At 38.8% G+C, this 18,492-nt stretch overlaps 1 long non-coding RNA gene across 2 annotated transcripts; it reads right to left on the bottom strand.

Moving 5' to 3' along the window:
• Positions 1-15,006: 15,006 nt before the first annotated feature.
• LOC103471395 (uncharacterized) lies at positions 15,007-16,711 on the bottom strand. 2 transcript variants are annotated; one of them, XR_534635.1, is made up of 4 exons: positions 16,532-16,711; positions 16,262-16,437; positions 15,978-16,171; positions 15,007-15,101 (listed from the first exon to the last, which is right to left on the bottom strand). It is a non-coding gene; the product is annotated as an uncharacterized LOC103471395 (long non-coding RNA). The 2 variants fall into 2 exon arrangements; XR_534634.1 differs by having other exon boundaries at positions 15,978-16,437.
• Between the last annotated feature and the right edge of the window lie 1,781 nt (positions 16,712-18,492).

Here is an 18,492-nt window from a genome sequence, read left to right as displayed (position 1 = left end):
GCACAAACATGAAGACCCAAGAACTCAGAGTTCAAAAGGAAGACATGTATCCATGATAACTCATTAAAGCTAATTACCTTCAACCTAGAAAGAATAACGCTCCTGATGACAAAATTATTTATATAGTAAATATATATAAATCTCTTCACTCCCACATGGTGTGAGTATTTCTGCATCGTAGAAACACCCCAAAGGGCAGCAGGGGGAGCGGATGGGGGCTGCAAAAGAAATACTTAGAATCTGCTCAAAGAGAACCACAAAGAGACTGAGTTATTCACTTGGCCTCCTAAATTCTGAGATACAAATCTAATGGGATCTGAGAGCATCAGCGGGGAGCAAACCCAATCCAAAATGATCCTGCAATCCAACTCACAGGGTCTAAAGGATTTATTTTGGTGCCTTGAGATGAGAGTAAGACAATGGTGTGCTTTCTCTGAGTCGGATGACGTATCAGAGTATGGCCGGATTGCAGAAAGTCCTTAAGTGTGAAGGCAATAATGATGTTGCTTTTAGTGCTCCTCAACTAGCTTTTACCCTACTTACTTCCCATACCTTTGAAATGTATCCTCCATGCATCCTCACCACATTTAGTATGTCGGATGCACTTTCCCAATGAGTATCAAACCATATGTCCACATTCACACCACCCTGTCCTAGTCTATGGCAGAAATGTTGCGAACCGCAACAGCCTGGCACCTCTTCCTCATGCTTTTCATCAGCTTGGCCATACAAGACTGGAATAGCATCCATTCCTCAACTAGAATTTGCTGCAAATCAGCCTGTGTGGTTGTGTAGGACATCATGGCACAAACATCACGCCCAAATGGACCTGCCGCTGAGCCCAGCACTGCAGGCAGCTTGCTGTTCCCAGTGGTAGTACTTCTGGGGATGTCTACCAGCAGCCCACCATGTTTCTGTATTAGAAAATGTTAAAAGTTGACAGAAATTTTGAAAATACGATTAGGTAGTTTTGTTATCGGAAGCCATTATTGGCAGTACTTAAAAACCTACTGTAGAGTCTTATAAAGGGCTCAGTTAAATTCAAATTAAGTAATCAGCTAGTGAATCTTAAAAGAAGCTATGCAATGCTGGTCTTGTTTAAAAGTAAAATCAATGTGACCAAAAAAGAAATATTTCTAATAATATTTTCTAAAATGGCGTAAGCACATTTGTATGCTTAACTAAATATGCTAGGGTACAAAATTAAAGTATTTAAGTTTCTTGTGCTTTCATAAAGCAAAATGTTTTGTTTAGTAATGTCTGGAACTAAGTGCAGTATTTTTGATTAACTGTTTTTTATTTGTTGTTATTTATCAAGTCAAATGCAAGGAATACTCTGATCGGATGAAAAAAAAAACTGTATTCTTGGCTGGTATTGAGGCTCATTTGGAAGCGCTGACAAAGACATTTTCAACAGTTTCACCAAAGATACTGTTAAGACTGTCTTTGCTATCACTGGTACTGGCTTATAAACCAATTAAAATACAAAAAAAAAAACAGGGTTTTGCCTGGCAGTGGAGCAAGTACAGCCTGGCAGCCAACCAGGCTTACAATACACTAGGAGAAACTCTGGCACTGCATCATTCTCCTCTCCCTATCCATCTAAAATTGAAGCTACATGAAGATATCCTTGTGATAAAAGGCAGAGCAGAAGACAGCACCACCAAGTGCAATACCCTTGGTTGAAGTGCTGCTTGGAAGATGAGGTTTGTGTTTAGGTTTGAGGCCGATTCTGCTTCAAATTGTGCAGCAAAGCAACGGCAGCTAATGTGGAAGCCTCTTCATCAATACATCACGATTACTGCATCCACAATGCCCCAAACTCTCAGTACATCTATATGGTAGGGACGTTTTATGCATGGTCAAAACAGCTGGGGAATTATCATTCATGCATGATGGGTAGTCTGCAGCCCTGAAGACCTTGACCTGCAAGCACTATTCATGTTCCGTCTGATCTTTGCACATCATAGTGAGGTTTTAATCTGGTGTGACAATATCTCTTACTATCGCTATGGTTACAACACCCAAAGGACCGCAGTAGATATTGTTCCTTGGTGTCCTTGCTGGTTTAAGTGAGAAAGAGAGCCTCCTTAGTATAAATAAGGCAGTCATAGTTTCTATTCAAATGCATTTATACAGTCCACAGCAAACACAAAGGAGCTATATCCAGTATTTTAGAAAGAACAAAGAACACATACGTACTCTCTCTCACCCACGCAAGCTATTCACTTATGCAAACAGATTTCAGTGTTTTGATTTAAATTTTCCAGGAAACAAGAATAGCCTAATTAAACTGTTCACTGTATTTTCCGCTACTGCGTAATATAAGTTTGGAGAAGTTAATTCCTCCAAAATTAATTACTTTTTCAAACTTTGGTGTAGCCTGAGACATTTCCATGTTTTTTAATCCAAATTAGGCAAAAGATGTGTGTAGCAAATTACTCTGCAAGCTGTGTTGACGAGGTGGAGCAACTTTGCATTTTGAATTCAACTGTCAATGTTTCAACAAAACTCAGGAGCCCCGCAGGTGTTTGTGAAGATGAACATTATTGTTGCACACAGAAATGAAGGATTTTAAAACGTGAGCAATTTGTTCTTCTTAACTTTGCAATTAAAATGAAATATGACAATTCTGGCATGATACTTCCAGGAATCCTAACAAAAATGTGTATATCGTGGTGAATTTCACTGCCGTTCACTCAGGGTTTTTCATACACATAACAAATATGGTGCATCCAGAAAATGGAGCTCATGAGAGTATGTGAGGTTAAAAGATTCAGTTCTCAAGCCAAAATCCTGACCCTTAATTCATGGATCTACCCAAATCACGAGTCTTAAAAATAATTATGGGGAGAAAATACACTAGGTTTAACAAACATAACTTTCTGTCTTACTACCCCAATTTTGAAAGTTTGTAACAATTAAGACCGTAATGCTTTTCTTATGCCACATTATTAATGTGATAACCATTTTTCACACCTTTGCATTTCGTGAGCGGCTTGTTTTTCTGTTGGATATTTAAAGAGACTGGTATTTTCTTTGGATTTGTTTGACTCTCAACCCGTATCAGACTCACTGCAACCTGTAAGTTCTGTTCTGAAGCAAATGTGTAATTTAAAGCTTCACTGAAAAAGCAACTCTAACTGTCAGAGTCCAATACCCAAGTGTGAATACTCATCCTTGCAATTTTGTGTCAGCTTTATGCCGTCATTTCTTTTTTGTTGTTGTCGACAAACCAGCTATGGAACAACTTGTTTACAAGGAAACATGTGAATGTTGTGTTAAATAAAGTTGCTGTTACCACGTGAAGCAGAAAATGAACTGTGACATGAATTTTGTCATTAATCTGAAGCTAACAAAACACATATTATCAAAGTCATTTTGATGAGATTCTGTTAGTGCCTTAAGTACCGCTTGGATTTGTTAAAACGTTGAGAAAAAAACTGCTTATAATGAATTTATTTTGCCTTAAAAATATTAAAACCCCACTGAAAGTTGTGGCGCTACGCTAAGGTTTTGCCTCATCAACACATGCAATATTTTAACAAAATAGTCAACTAAACATAGGATCTCACACATTTTTGAATAAATGCACAATTTCCAAAATTATTGAAGGTTAATTTTTTCCTATTTTGTTTGTGCAAGACATTTTTGAGCTTGCTCAGCAACTAGAGCAGGTTGATATTTTTTGGAAAACACTTCCTTAGTCAAGGTAGGAATACCATACGTTGCTGAATGCTTGATGTCTTTCCTGTTTTAAATTAAAATTAGCTGAGTTGTTAGACCAACAATTTGTGTAGGAGTTAAGGCAGATTTGTTGGAGATAATCAGTTTACATTGTTTTTATATGCTCATCAGAGTCTAGCACTTGTGCTGTCAATGCAAATTTTACCATGCAGTCATTACACACCTCCAGGCCACATTTTTGACACTCTTGCTTTAAATAAAGAATATTCATGTCAGAATCCAGACTTAAATCCAGCTCAGACTGTTCTGGATGTCCTGCAAGCAGTTCAACCTCAACCTTTTATTTTTTGAAGGCATTTGGTTGTTTTTTAGTTAGGGTTATCTAAGTATAGTGGGCTGAAAGGAAAGACTTGTTTTTTCTAAGCAACGTAAAAACCATGTATCGTTTTTCGGTAACATTTTATTTGACTGGGTGTGCATAAAACTAACATGATACTCCCATAAACATGACATAACATCTGTCATGAACATGAAGGAGTCTTTATGAATGTCCGTGACAGTTGTCTATTAAGTGTCATTCGGTAAATAGCGACACTTTTAATGTAAAGTTGCAATAAAAGTCCATTAAAAGTGTCAACCTTGCATTAAAGTGTGATTATTCAAAAAATAATGCAAAGTTGCCACTTTTAATGGAACTTTTAGAGAAACTTTGCATTAAAAGTGTAATTATTTACTGAATGACACTTCCTGACAACAGTCATGGACATTCATAAAGACTCCTTCATATTCATGACAGATGTTATGTCATGTTTATGACAGTGTCATGCCAGTCTTATGCACACCCCTTCAAATAAAGTGTTACCCATTTTTCTTCAGTGTCAGGATTGGGAACAAATTTCTGTTGATCGATCACATAAAATTCCTATGAAATACTTTGAAGTTTGTGGCTGTAACTTCACAGTACATAAAAATAGGTGAAGAGGTATAAATACTACTGTACTATGTGAAAGCGTGATACAATATTCCTGCAGAAAGCACAAATGAAAAATGTGAACATCACTATGTGCAGAAGTATTCAACACTACCCTCAAAAGAGATATGCTACTGAACCTTCTATGGTTCTTAGCATTGTGGTCACTATGAAACGGCAGCAGAACACGGATGATATTGGCCTGACAAAAACCTCATCTTCTTCTTCACCTGTAGGAAGACATCTTCATTGTGATTTCTCCTTTGCTTGGTGTTTATAAGGAGGAAGCTGCAGCAGCACCATCCAAGAAACTGTAAAAAAGAAGATTACATGCCAAATTAAGCATGGCCTGTAAGTGTGGCTATCCCTTAATGTGACTGCTGGACTTATATGTCTTATGCGGTCTGCTACTGGTGCGACTGTCATCATGATTTGTTACAGAGAAGCACCTGCCTGCTCCTTCACACATGACACTAATGTGTTCAGAAAAATGGAAAGGAGTGGATATCTAAAACGGGCATTGGAAAAGTGACAACAGCATTAGCTTTTTGAACTGTACGTAACAAATACACGCGATCATACAAAACACGTCGCAAGTTAAGAGAAATCCATCTCCGAAGCCGCCACATCTCTTTGTTATTTATGCTTTCGCTGGGGTCCGGGTGGTACATCTTAGCCCGTACACCGGTGACATGAGGCGAGCGCACACACCTGCAAAGCAGACACATATTATGCAGCATAACGCTCATTCGCACATCTGTTGAGGAAGAGACTGGATGATTTATTTATCAGCACCCAATTAAAACTTCAGGAACAAGAACACTTCAATGGGAATATAAATATCAAATAGAGTAAGCTCTACATGACTATTTAGTCATGCAATCTGGCTTCTTCACCACCGCACGCTGGTGAGAGAAAGAGAAGCTGAAGATGAGGAAATGAAAGTGGAAACACTCAGATCTTTTGTGCAGAAGAGAAGAGAAAAAAAATCCTTAATTTCGCTCACGTCATTTCACTTCAGCTCCTCCGCTCTTTCTTGTGATTTCTTTTTTATGTTCACTCTTTTCTTAAGAGAAACCGGGTCTGTATTTCGGTTTGACAGAGGCTCTGACCACGGTGCGGGCCAATTGATTGGCCTCACTTGGTTTAGTGCAGGAATAAATGTTGTGGGCTGATTGTGTGGCATTTGTTGAGCTCGCTGGGGAGTCAAGAGCAGTATTGTTGGGAGTGAATATAGATTTGGGAGCTGCTGAAAATGGACTCACTTCTTTCATAGCAGCCTCATGTGCATGTGAAGTCACAGTAACTGCAGGTAACATTAGTGTTGGATACATACGCCCACACATGCAAACCTGTTGATTTTATTTATTTTTTTGTTCGTTCGTTCTGTGCCATCATCTGGAAAAATCTCCGCAGCTTTCCTAACGTCTTCATCACTCCTCTTCCTGGCAGCAAAAGATGGATTGTTAATGTGCAGGACACATGGCCTACTTTGTCCTCAATTAATCCATCAAGTCTAAGATACTTTTAAGGATAAGTGTCTTCCCTCACACATGATCTGAGATTCATTTGAAAGTCATTACTTAATTAAAAAAGATTGGTATCAGGAGGTTAAAGAAGGGGGAAAACTCTCACAGGAGGATAAGTGATTTCCGCAGAGATGTACACATCAATTATAGGCTTATAAAAATATGCTCAGAAAAAAAAAATAGAACAGAGAGGTGCAAGAATGTGCCCTTTTATCACACAAAGCAGAAATGTACTCTTTTACAGACGTAGATAAATTTCTTGGCACACCTGGTTGTGAAAATACTTATTGCAGTTGCATAATCTCATGCAAAAAACAACAACAACCTTTAATTTGAATAAATAACAAATTCCATTTAAACAAAAAACATATTTTTAACAAAATCACTGGTAATACCCCTGACAAACTTTTTTTTTTTCATAATAAATCCAGCTAATGAATTTTACTATTTCATGATTTTATGTTTACTTTTGAGGTGGATTGCTGCCAATTTCATTTAGCCTCTGGCTGCCATCTTGAACTCAAGCACTATAAGTGGTGCAGGAGGAGCACAGAGTGATCTCTCTTTTGTGAGCAGAACAACCATTAGTCACTATATATTTGCCATGATGGAGTTTCTGTTCTTCTGTAACATACGTTAACATATGGAGCCTGTCAGACAGTACTGGGGCTTTAACCTGGTTTAGTCAGAGGAGAATAACGTTGAGCGTTTCTGCATGGAAAGAAAAACAGTGCGGGTGTGCTTGGCATGAAACAAAAGGTGAATATGTGATGAAGTATCCTGATGTAAACTTTTACGCACAATGGAGGATGTGTGATGTTGTGGAAGCGTCTTCCCAGGGTTCTGAAAACCTTTTCAAGGCGTGACTTCAAGAACTGCACACACTGCGATATTTTATATAAAAATGGGCTGGATTCTACCAGTTACATGAAAATTGGTCAACACTGAGTCCAAACCACATCAACGTTAAAAGTTGTTCACAAAACACCAAATCAACCTTCTTCTACAGCCACTTCAGCCTCAAGACCTAAGTCACGTAGAAAACGTGTGAGAGTGAACAAAGAGGAATGATCAAAGGCCCCTCTCACCGTAGGAGTCACATTTCTGAAATGTCACAGGAGAAGACTAAACGCTGTCTTACTGTCAAGAGAGGGTTGGACAGTATAGTTTATCAGGGGTGATTTTGTTTTTAGAACAATTATTTCTTACAATTATTTCATAACATTGTAATTTTACTCCACTGAATACAGATTTTCCAAATAAAGGTTGCATGTTTTCAGAATTTGCCAATGTGAGGTTACGCTGCTGCAATAAGAGATCGTTTTATTCGAAAGCTTTTTACGCATCTTTACCAAGGGTGGCGTCAAATCTGTCCGCCTCTGTAAATACTTCCATTTGCCTCAAAAAAAATAGCCTTGCCAATACTCGCCCTATCTTTTACATATCCCATTTCTCGCTGCTCCTGCCTGAGAGGAGCACATAACAAGCATAACAAGCACGTCCTGCCTGTCATATTTTGGCAATCTCGGCCAACAGGTAGGGATTGCACTGCGCAGGCAAGAGCATGATCCCTCGCCAACTTCACACCTGCAAGAACTGCCAGTGTGACAGCAGGTTTTATTGGTGTTCTGCTCAGGAGAGTTTGAAATGCTGAACTACGGCAAGCAAGTTAGAACTTTAAATTTAAAACAAGTGTGTCCAAGGAGTTCAGATGACGTTCCTTAAAACTGTCAAGAAAGAAAAGAAAGGCTTGTTTTGTTTTGCAATGTTACTTAACCACAGAGTTGTCGTTCCCATGCCTGCAACAGGGGGAATGATTGGTTTGTCCACAGTGATTGGTTTGTTGGATCCCAGTGACAGAGAAGCAAGCGTGATAGGGATGTAGAAGCGGCAGCTGGGAGGAAGATGGAGTTTGAAGAAAAATCTCGGTGAAGTTCATAAAGATTATCGTCGAGGAGAGCTGCGAAAACATCCACAGTGTTTACATTGCAGACATCCAATGATTCTTAACTGCAAAACAAATGGGAACTGATTTGAAAATGAACCGTTTCCTCCACAAAGCAGATACGGAAGAGGAGAAACACTATGTAGCTACTGCATCTCCTACGTACAAAGACAGTTAAATTTACAGCCATGTAACAGGAGAAGAAGAACACTCTCCAATGTGGAAAAGTAAACAAACCTTTCTGGCCTTGATCATTAACTCACACGGCAACTCACACGGCCAGTCCATCTCTCACTATTCATTTACTCAGTGCGTTTCTTCCTGCTTTAGAGTTATTTACGCAGGGGAAGACTTGAAAAGAGTGCACTTTCCGGGGACTTCATCTGTGGGCACGGGGCCATAAGCACACATTTCTCAGTGAAATATTAATCTGAATGCCTGAAGGGAAAAAAGCCAAAGTTCATTTTTGCTAGTTAAAAGTTAAAAGTATGCATGCACAAATGTATGGATGAAAATAAAAATAACATTTCTGCATCTCACTATATGACTAATGTCTAGTTTGACTATATTTTGCTTTTATTTCTCTCTCCTTTTTTGCAATTGCTTGTATCAAAGCACTTTTTTTTAAATTTGATCATATTTTTAGCTATTTTGTTGACTTCTTACCAGAAATTTAGCATATACAATGGATATCATACTTTTAGCTTCTAATGCACCAGAATCATTATCCTACTCTCTAAAACAACCAGATAGTCTAGAGACTATATAGATATTATAATATCTCTTCCATGGTTCTGCCCTATTCACTCGAGGACATTTCCCACGTCTGTTACATGTTGAGATTTTTAAAAATTTTACTTTGACACCTAATTAATGCCGATTCAGAATATCTTATTTGTCTCTCATCCACTTTGCATGGTTAATCAAAACACATCTGGTCTTGCGTTTGCATGTATTCTGCTCTACTTTAGCGAAAGCTTTCGTCGGTGTCAGCTTTCACAAAGAGACAAAGCGAGTGAAAATGAGGGGTGGGGGGAAGTCTTGTGAAAGATGGGTTAAATCACTCACAAAACAGCAGCACATCTGTAAAATTAATAGAAAAGCTTTCCCTAACAGGGAGCCTGGCTGACATGCTGGCAGCCTGCCACCTATCAACAGAGTGTCCTTATTACCTCTGACATATCAGAAGTGATGCGCTCTGTGGCGGCTGTAATAAACTAGAATTTTTTACATCCATGGCCTCTGCTGACAGGTGCACATCATCAGCATGTTCCGTTTGATCCTGTCTTCTCCTCTTTCTCCACCTGTCACTCACGTGGAAAGGACAGATGGTAGCATGAGGGGACAATTAGATTTATAGAGAAAGCGCTGATAATCTTTGATTGGATTGTGCTTTGCTGCCATAAACATCCTACGGCGTGTGTTAGTCGGGTTACCGCCTGTCTGTCTCTGGTGCTTCTCAGTCGTTTGCTGGACATTTTCCCATCAACGACGTGTCCGTCTGACACAGAACCTCTACTGTTACAACATTAGGAGCAAGACTCGAGCAAATGCGCTGGGACCTGGTAAAGCTTTGTCAGATCGGTCGAGAAGTAAAGCCTGTGCACAAGCTGAGCTTAGGATGATTTATAGGGCTTATTTCTGAGAATGGTAAAGTGAAATTAATCACGTTCCCACCTGACGTTGCTGCTCAGCAGTGATAAATGACAAGCTGCCAGGGACAGACAGTGAGCCATCCATGCAGCGTTTGCCTATGTGCTCCTTCCTCAGATAGCCTGACCTGGGGTGCTGCCTTGCTAGATGCCCTCCTTGGTTCCCCCCCTCCGCCCCCGAATGGCCACTGCTAGTCGTAAAGGGGGACTTGGCCCGTTCTCTTTAACTCTACTTCAACCTTATCCCAAATGGGTACCCACACAGGACCCTAGTGACATGGGGACAACATGGCAAGCAGATGGAAGGTGGAACAGGGGTGTACCCAAATATGCTGTCTAAGGTCTTGACCTCAGAAGGCCACAAAGCAAACTCTGTGTTTCTCCCAAGCTACTAGAAAAGAAGAATAGGTACAACAACAGGGTGGCACACGTGTTTTACATGCTAATCTAGGGGTGGATGATATGGACTTAAAGTTCTGTCACAATATTTTGTGATTCTAAGTGACAGAACTATTTATTAGTTCTTTCTTATTAAGGTTACCTTTATGGCTGCGACTGTGACAAAATGCTGCTGTTTAAAAACTAGAAATAGAAATAAAAACTAGAAATAGAAATATGTAATGAACTCCTTTAGGACACAAGTCAGATAAAGCTGTGTGATTTGCATCACTAAATGCACACAGTAACTGCATTTAATCATATTTTCAAAAGTATTGATATTTACTGATCGGAAAGGAATTGAGAACATTAATTCTTATCAATGTTTTTAAACATTAAAAATAATTTACCATGACAGCAATAAATCAATATCTTATAAGAAATGTATTATGATAAATGATTCTGTACATGTCCACCCCTACAAACCAGCCTACTTTTAACTCTGTACTTAGCTTTGTATAAATGTACTTCATCTGCTCTCCTGGTACCACTTGTTGAATAAAGGCAAATTTTCTCTATGGTGACAGAGGACAGAGTGCATCTGAAGAGGTAGAAGAAAAAAACAACTCTGCACACGTCGACACCAGAAATCCCTCATGAAAGGGCTGAATTGTCGCAACTTTAGATCTCMYCMACYYCCCAKTCAMAMWGYTAGGACTATCATCTGAAAGATGACTGAGAATCATAGACATTTAACATAAACATCATGATCATAGACATTTAACATAAACATCATGTGGACAATGAGATCCCCTATTATTGTGGAATATGTGCAAAATGAAGATTGTTCAGTAAGAAGTTATAGCACCATGTACAGATACATCTTATTCATGTTGTCTGTGATCCTGCTCTATTCATCTGAGATTACACTGTAATATTGTAGGTTACCTGAACCTCAGGTAATGATTCACCTGTGTATGCACTATAAAGCAAACAGTGCTCTAGGTATTTGTAAAAGGGATGCAGGAATATGAATGGGATTACTGTCGTCCTTGATGTAGTTTTGACCTTTATGACTTCTAGTCTGGCACAAGTGCAACTTCAGACGATAAAAGTGGTTTGATTTCAGTTCACTATGTTTTCATAGTAGAGCTTAGCTTCACATGCGGTGTGCGATTTGGTTCCAAATGGGAATGTATGAGGATGTTCAGCACCTTTTGTAAACAACATGCTGATCATTTTCTTCAGATATTTTTTCCTTAGTTCTGCTTGTTTTTTGTTTTTGTTTTTTTTAGAGGAGCCGTGCAAGTGAGTAATGTCATGTCACTGACCATTATCGGCAACATTTATTCACATGCTCACGCGCGGCTTTTGTAAAGTACACAACATTTATCTGGCCAATCAGAGCATGTCAAACAATTTCTCCCTGATTAATGTCAGCAGTGGCATTGCAGCATTGGTCGCGGCTGTCCCCTCTCACCCAGAAGTCAGGTTAAGCCATTTATTGCCCTGAACAATAATGTAGACGTTGGGGGGCCTTTGATTGAATGACCGTGTTTCCCCGCTGTTCCGTTAAGATGTGCATGCGCACATGAAAAATGACTCTCCTAAAACCAAAGCAAGTCACCTATGGCATGATTTCACTCTCTCCCATGAAAATAAATATTCTTTTCTCCTGACAGCAACATAATTAATAGTGATGTTTAGCAGGTCCATTTCAACAGACCCACTTAATCTAATTTTGTTTCCACTCCGCGATTTGTAAATTACTGCAAAATGACGCACCATTTACCACTGTCTCTGCCCAAGACAATGGCAATTTTTCTTCCGGGGAGAACTCTCTCTTCTCGTGGCTCTCTTAGCTACTGAAGATTTGAAAAAAAAAAAAAAAAACACTTAGTGCAGTTCTTCTTCCCCCTTCCTACTTACCTCTTTTTGTTTCCCTCAGCTGTTATCCAGCTCCCTTCCTCCCCTGTCCGCTTTCCCCCTTAATTTAGCGGTATTCTAGGCCACTGAGACCGTCTAACACATTAGCTGTTTTACAGCTTCCCCAGAACACATTATGAGCACTGATCTAAAATGTCAGCACTACAAATGCCTTGTCCACCTTCCATTATTTGCCACTAAATGTTAAGCGTTTATACTCACACTGTGTTACATTGACATTTGAGAACAAGAAGCAAGAGAGTGGCCCGGATATTTCCAGCACCGTTACGCATCATTCGTGAACAAGCTAACAAATGGAAATCATCCGTGCGGCTGGATTTTTTTGAATTCGCTTTCTAGAGAACATTTAGAGAGCAAGACGCGATAATAAACTTTTCTATTCGTGAAAAGCTATAGCTGAAAGTGTTGCTAAGGAAAAGGTTATGGTGGCTTCTGGAAAAATTAAGCTACTACTTACCTTCAAATGTCACACCCAGTGGAAAAAAAAGCCCTGAAATGTTACTGAAGATGCTTTAAATATCCTGCTCATCAGAAAGGGAACATTTTTAACTCAAGTGATTGATACTTCATACAACTAGGCGACTTTCTCTGTAACTTATGCTGACATTATATCTCTGAATGATGTCGCTGTTTTCTATCAATATACATAAAATTAGAAAAATTTCCAGCGAAACGATTTTCACCTTTTCTCACATAATGTAAATAATGTGGCAGTTAGCCAAAAAATAATGGAGGACTGAATCTTGCCTTCCGTCTTTTTCAGGCAGTTTAATGAGGCAAAGCAAAATGTTTGAACAAACGGCTTCACCTTAAAGGACAGGAGGGGCCTGACCTTACTACCATTCACAATGTCAACTAGGTAGACTGTCATTTTATATGTGCCAGACAAGACTGATAGAGCCCAACAAATGCCACTAAGTAAGAGAAAATACAATTAGCAGGCTCGTTGGACAGGGCAGGAGGCACCCATTTATTTAAACTGTTGGCTGACAGCTGCTGCTGCTAGCGATTCTACATCCTGCGCTCTTGATGTTCTTCAGATTGTTGCAGTTATTCCAGGCAGCACAGCCATAGGCTTTCTAAATGTCCTTTGCATTATTTTTATGAGGCCATTAGCTGTATTTATTTTTATTTTTTAGCCCAGCCCGGTTATGTAAATATTTGCCGGAGAATCATCACTCAGTTCAGTTCAAAACAAATGTCACCTCAAGGGGCTTTGTAAGACAAACATGTAATTTATTTATGGATCTGCATAGTAAATGTAGTGCAATTATATAGGTACATTTATAGTCGGTTGCATCCTTGTCAGTTTGGCCTTTTTAAAACAATGCACTCAAATTTAGTTGATAATGATGATTGGCAAGTTTATTTAATTTAATTTTTTTGTTCTCGGAGACCCAGTCATTTCCATGAAGTGTGTTACTTTACCACCACAACCCATCCTCCCCCTGAATGAACAGATAGTTACAGAGGACAGTTGATTGGATCAAGTTCTTAACTGTGCATCAATACTGAACATGAACGTGGCAACAGTGAAAAGGGGAACTTATTTTTAACAGGAAGAAACATTCAGTAGGGTCAGTATGAGCAGCCGTCTGCCATACTGCCATCAGAAGTATCTAACTAACAGTCTGAGAAGACAACCCTGAGGAAACAGAAGTGCCGGTTCAAGAGTACTTTTCATGTTAAACAAAAAGTAAACAATTAACAGCCTCTTATCTGCTTTATCTAGGAAAGAAAAATGGTGAAATATATATGCTTTGATAAGTAGTAAAGTATATGAGTGAAAAGCGGAACAATAGCTTGTTGAGTTGCTTTGAACGAGGAAAGAAAAAGGCAGAAAGTCATAATCGAGTACATAGAGAGAGCATAAAGTTACTGACAGCAACACCTCAGACGTTGAACCCTTTCAAACATGTGATCATACACAATCTGCTCATCTCTTCAATCTAGATCTGAATGTTATGATTATGTAAGCCTTAGTGTTAATGATTCATGGCTAAATTAATGCGATGAAACAAAAACACAAAAATCTGTGAAAATTAACAGGTAAAAAAAAACAACTAAATAAATAATAAATTTGAAAAAATTGCAAGTTTATTCCAATAAAATATTGAAAAGGATTTAGAAGGCCTGGACAACATTTCCGATTGATTACTTTTAAAAAGTCAATCAGACACCACCCGGTGATCCAGAAAGTTCCTGCCTATGTTCTCAATAAAACTAGGAAAGCAGAGAATATCAACCCAGTTGTAAAGTCTTCACACTGGTATAGAGATTGCAACTGCAAGGTAAATATTATTGCTGTTTTCTGTGTCATGTTTCCATCATGTGGTTAAATCACTTTGAATTGCCTCATAACTCAAATAGGCCTTAGGAATAACATTGACTGGACTTGAATATTTCAAGAAACTTCTACTCGTCAGGACCAAAATTCAAAAACCAGTAACTTTAGGCTTTCACATAGTTTTTCAAATGTCACTGTAAATGCAACTTCTTGTTCAGGAAGCTGCAGTCATGCTGCCAGGCAGCGTTAAATCCCCACATTAGCCTCTATAAGAAAGACTTGCATGGGGGAACACAGAGCTAACAAGGGCTGCAGAGAGCATTGATTGAATAGACTGCGGTCAATTCTTTCCGTGACAGCAAGACGAATAAATAAGTTTATTTAGCTACTAACTACAGTAACAACCTCAGAGCACAACAAAAAGAAATATTTGGCAATTAAAGGTCATGGCCAACTGTAAAAAAATAACTATCCAAACAATGCAACTCCTCTAAAAACAGCACAAAACATGCCCAAGTGGTATTTTCATTCTTTTTTTTATTTGGCCACTGGGGCCAGCTAAAGGTGAAAAGCCTTTCTACAGATGTCTGTCGTAGACGTGGGGGGGGGAATTGAGGTATCTGTGTGCAGGTGTGTGGACACTCACGGTAGAACGGCCTTCAAATGATTTCTCTCGGGGAGTGTGATGCGGCCAAACAAGGGTCTTCTGAAGTGCGTGAAAAGAAAGGAAAGGCGTATATGTCAGAGTTGGGGTAAAAAGGAGTGAATTACTGCCACATACTCAACCATTCTACTTCTCTTCCTCAGACAAAGCCTTTTTCCTTTCCAACAACGTTACAAAAATCCCATAAAGGCCATCAAAAGTAATATCTATCATAAATACAAGTTGACTGGATAACAAGAAAGATGTCCCAAAGAGCAGACAGTTTATTAAAAGTAATTAACATTAAAATTGCCAATTAGGATTGTTAAATCTTTATGGAAGATAATATTTTTTTCTGATTTAAACTTTATAAAGCTGTTGCAGGAAAATTTGAGAAGCATCAATAAAATTATCTATTTATTTCTGCAGAAATACTTAAAAGTGTATCAGATCCCAAAGCAAGTATTATACTTTGAAATTGCAAATTAATTGTAACATGAAAGTACACTTGTACATTCTCAATCAAGTGGGAAATAATCAGGCTTGAATGGAGAACATGCTTAATTTAATTAACAGGAACTTCCATGAAAAATTATATCTTTACAATTCAGAAAAAAAAAATAAAATGGTCATGCTCATCAGGTCCGAAAGGGACACACACATGATTGATTTGATGTCTCGACCTTTTGTGATGATTTTCGCTTACAGTTAATGGAGAATAAACGATCACATCAGACCAATAAAAAAAATAATGCAGAGATGCAGGCTTCATGAACAGTACATGGTTATTGGCTTTTTTAAAAAACATTTCTAAACTTCCAAAAGAGCCTTCCTAAAATACGTTCTAATTCACTAAGTCCATCTGTAGAAGACATATGTGCTTCCTTTAAGCTTTGCTAACATCGTCATGTTGCTTTGTTCATATCTTAGCTCACAAACCTGCCCCCCTGCAACCTCAGACCCTTTAGAAATGTCTCCTCATTTGAGCTCTTCTCTTCCTGCTTCTCACCACTGCAGTGCTTGTTACTAAAACTTAAGGATTACTGCAGTCTCAGTAATGTAGTGCCTTTCTTGTGTATGAGGTCCCAAATTCCTCCTCCAACCTTGTGATGGGTAGCTGTAGTCTGTTGTTTCTGCCGAACGCAACATGGTTTTGTTGAGACACTGTGGCAGTCTTTGAGTTTACTGTTGATCTATTTCTTCAGGTTTTCTCTTAGACATACTCAGCTTCATGAGCAGCATAAAGAAGAGGAAGTAGGACAACGTTCCCTGGTGGTCTATCCAGATTTGAACTTGTCAGGTAGCTAAGAGATGCTTTCCACGACGAGGAAAGGCGGAGGCTTCTTGGCTGTTAATGCTTCGCTGAGACATCACTAGCAAAGCCATGTTGACTGATTCTCTGTGACGGAAATGCAGTGTCACTCACAGGAAAGCACATTTTACTCATAATTCAGCGTTTAAGACCATAAACCTAGTAATGATTGTTTTCTTACCTTTATTCTTATATGAATTCTATACTGTTTTAGCCTCGTTGCACTGGCCTCCTTGTCTATAACAGTTTAAAGTATTGGTCCTGACATGCAGGGCACTTCAGGGCCAAGTCCCTGAATATTTTCAGAATTTAATGGACCGTTACTGTTCCTCTCAGGCTTTAAGATCATCTGATCAGAGGTTGTTAGCGATACCACGGAACCGTTTTAAAACTCGTGGAGACTGGGCTTTTCAGGTTGTGGCTTCAAGGCTCTGGAGCTGCTGGAGCTGCTGTCCCTGCGCCGCATGAACTGCACTGACTCCTTTAAGAAGCAGCCAAAGACATTGTTATATTCACAGGCTTTTAGCTAGACTGCTGCCTTTTATGTCAGTTTTTACGTTCTTGATTTTATGTTTGTGTCTTTGTGAAGCACTTTGTGATTTTAATGTCGTGGTGCTTTATAAATACATTTTACTCACTATCCTTTTCCACTAATTTGTTTGTCACCATTATAAAAAAATAAATAAAACATCCTTGTTTGTCTCTTGTTTTCCTTTTGCTTTTAAAATTTGGTAGCTTTATTAACAAGGTGAAGAGTGATCTTGAAAAATTTCATCCTGACTGTATTTTTGTATTTTTCCAACTGTTTTCTGTCTTTCCACTGAGTAAGAGAAGAGCAACTGTTGTGCCTATGGGCTCAACACTGCCCCCTATCCGTGAGACATGATACTTTCTGCCTGCCGCATTTTCACAGCGCATATATAATCAACAGGAATGACTAAATATGTCACTCATATTCATTATGTATGCTAGACAGAGTCTGGAATGTCAACAGGTGTCAAACATGTGTAATTAAACCAATATATTAACGATATAAAGAGAGAGGGCCCGTTTCACTCATCATCTGAGACACAGCACTGCACTACCTCACCCCGGGCTTCTATCATGCATTTCAACAGGCAACCCATAAATTCAGTGATTCTAACCATAAAACTATTGATACTGATTCATAGAAAAGTCTAGTGGAAAAATAGATTTTCTCTTCCTTTCATCAATAGCATCTATTTTACTTTTCATGCAACCATTTTTCCTGCCAGGATTTGGTGGGGCAATGCCTCCCCGAGCTACACATCCCTGCAGCGTTTGTTCTTAGGTTTAGAAATGTGTATTAGTGCAAAAGCACTGGAGTGGTACATGGCAAGAATATGTCTCTCTCTGAATATGTCAAAACTGCACATCAAACTAATAAAATAGATTTTATTGCTTTGTATTTTTCTTCTTTGACCAAGATGCTACCAAGAATAATGTGGCAGATTAAGAAGAAAATGAAGACCTTTATAGAGGAAAGGTAATTAATCCTTTACAACTTTAAGGTGCTGCTTGTAAAGAAAGATGTAAGCAGGTTATGTAAATCTAAATATTAGAGGAGGTTACAGTAAAAGTTTGTAGACTTCCGTGCATTTTTCTCTTCATAACAAAGAACAACAAAAACTACAGAGAAGTTGTAGACCTGCCAAGTCCAATTTTTTACCATTTCAGATTTCTTTTTAAGAACTATATTTTGAGAAGATAAAAGAAACAGGATTCAGAATATTTATCGTAGCCTCCCTGCTGTAAGCAGCGATTAATTATTTATATTAGGAGAGTGGCTGTCACGCCGGGGTCCTGTTTCAGAAATCAGAGTTGGTGAAAACAGAGTAAATTCAGGCGTATGTATCTGCATACATATTACTTTGTGAACTATCCGTGGTCTGTTGCTGCAGAGCTGTCTGAAAAAAACAAAAAACAAAACCTCTTATGTTTTAGCTGTGACCTGACACAAGGAAAGCAGAAATCTCTGTCGTGCGAGGGTGATCACACCGCGATTAGACGTCTTATCACTTCTGGAATAATATGTTTTCAAGCGTTACCTCTTTTCGCTACAGTCAATAATTTATCTCTATAAAATTTTGCCGCACACATCGTTCGTATGACACAACGAGG

This window comes from Poecilia reticulata, linkage group LG10 (genome assembly GCF_000633615.1).
Source record: "Poecilia reticulata strain Guanapo linkage group LG10, Guppy_female_1.0+MT, whole genome shotgun sequence".
Lineage (NCBI taxonomy): Eukaryota > Metazoa > Chordata > Actinopteri > Cyprinodontiformes > Poeciliidae > Poecilia > Poecilia reticulata.
This window is presented reverse-complemented; position numbering and strand designations above follow the sequence as displayed.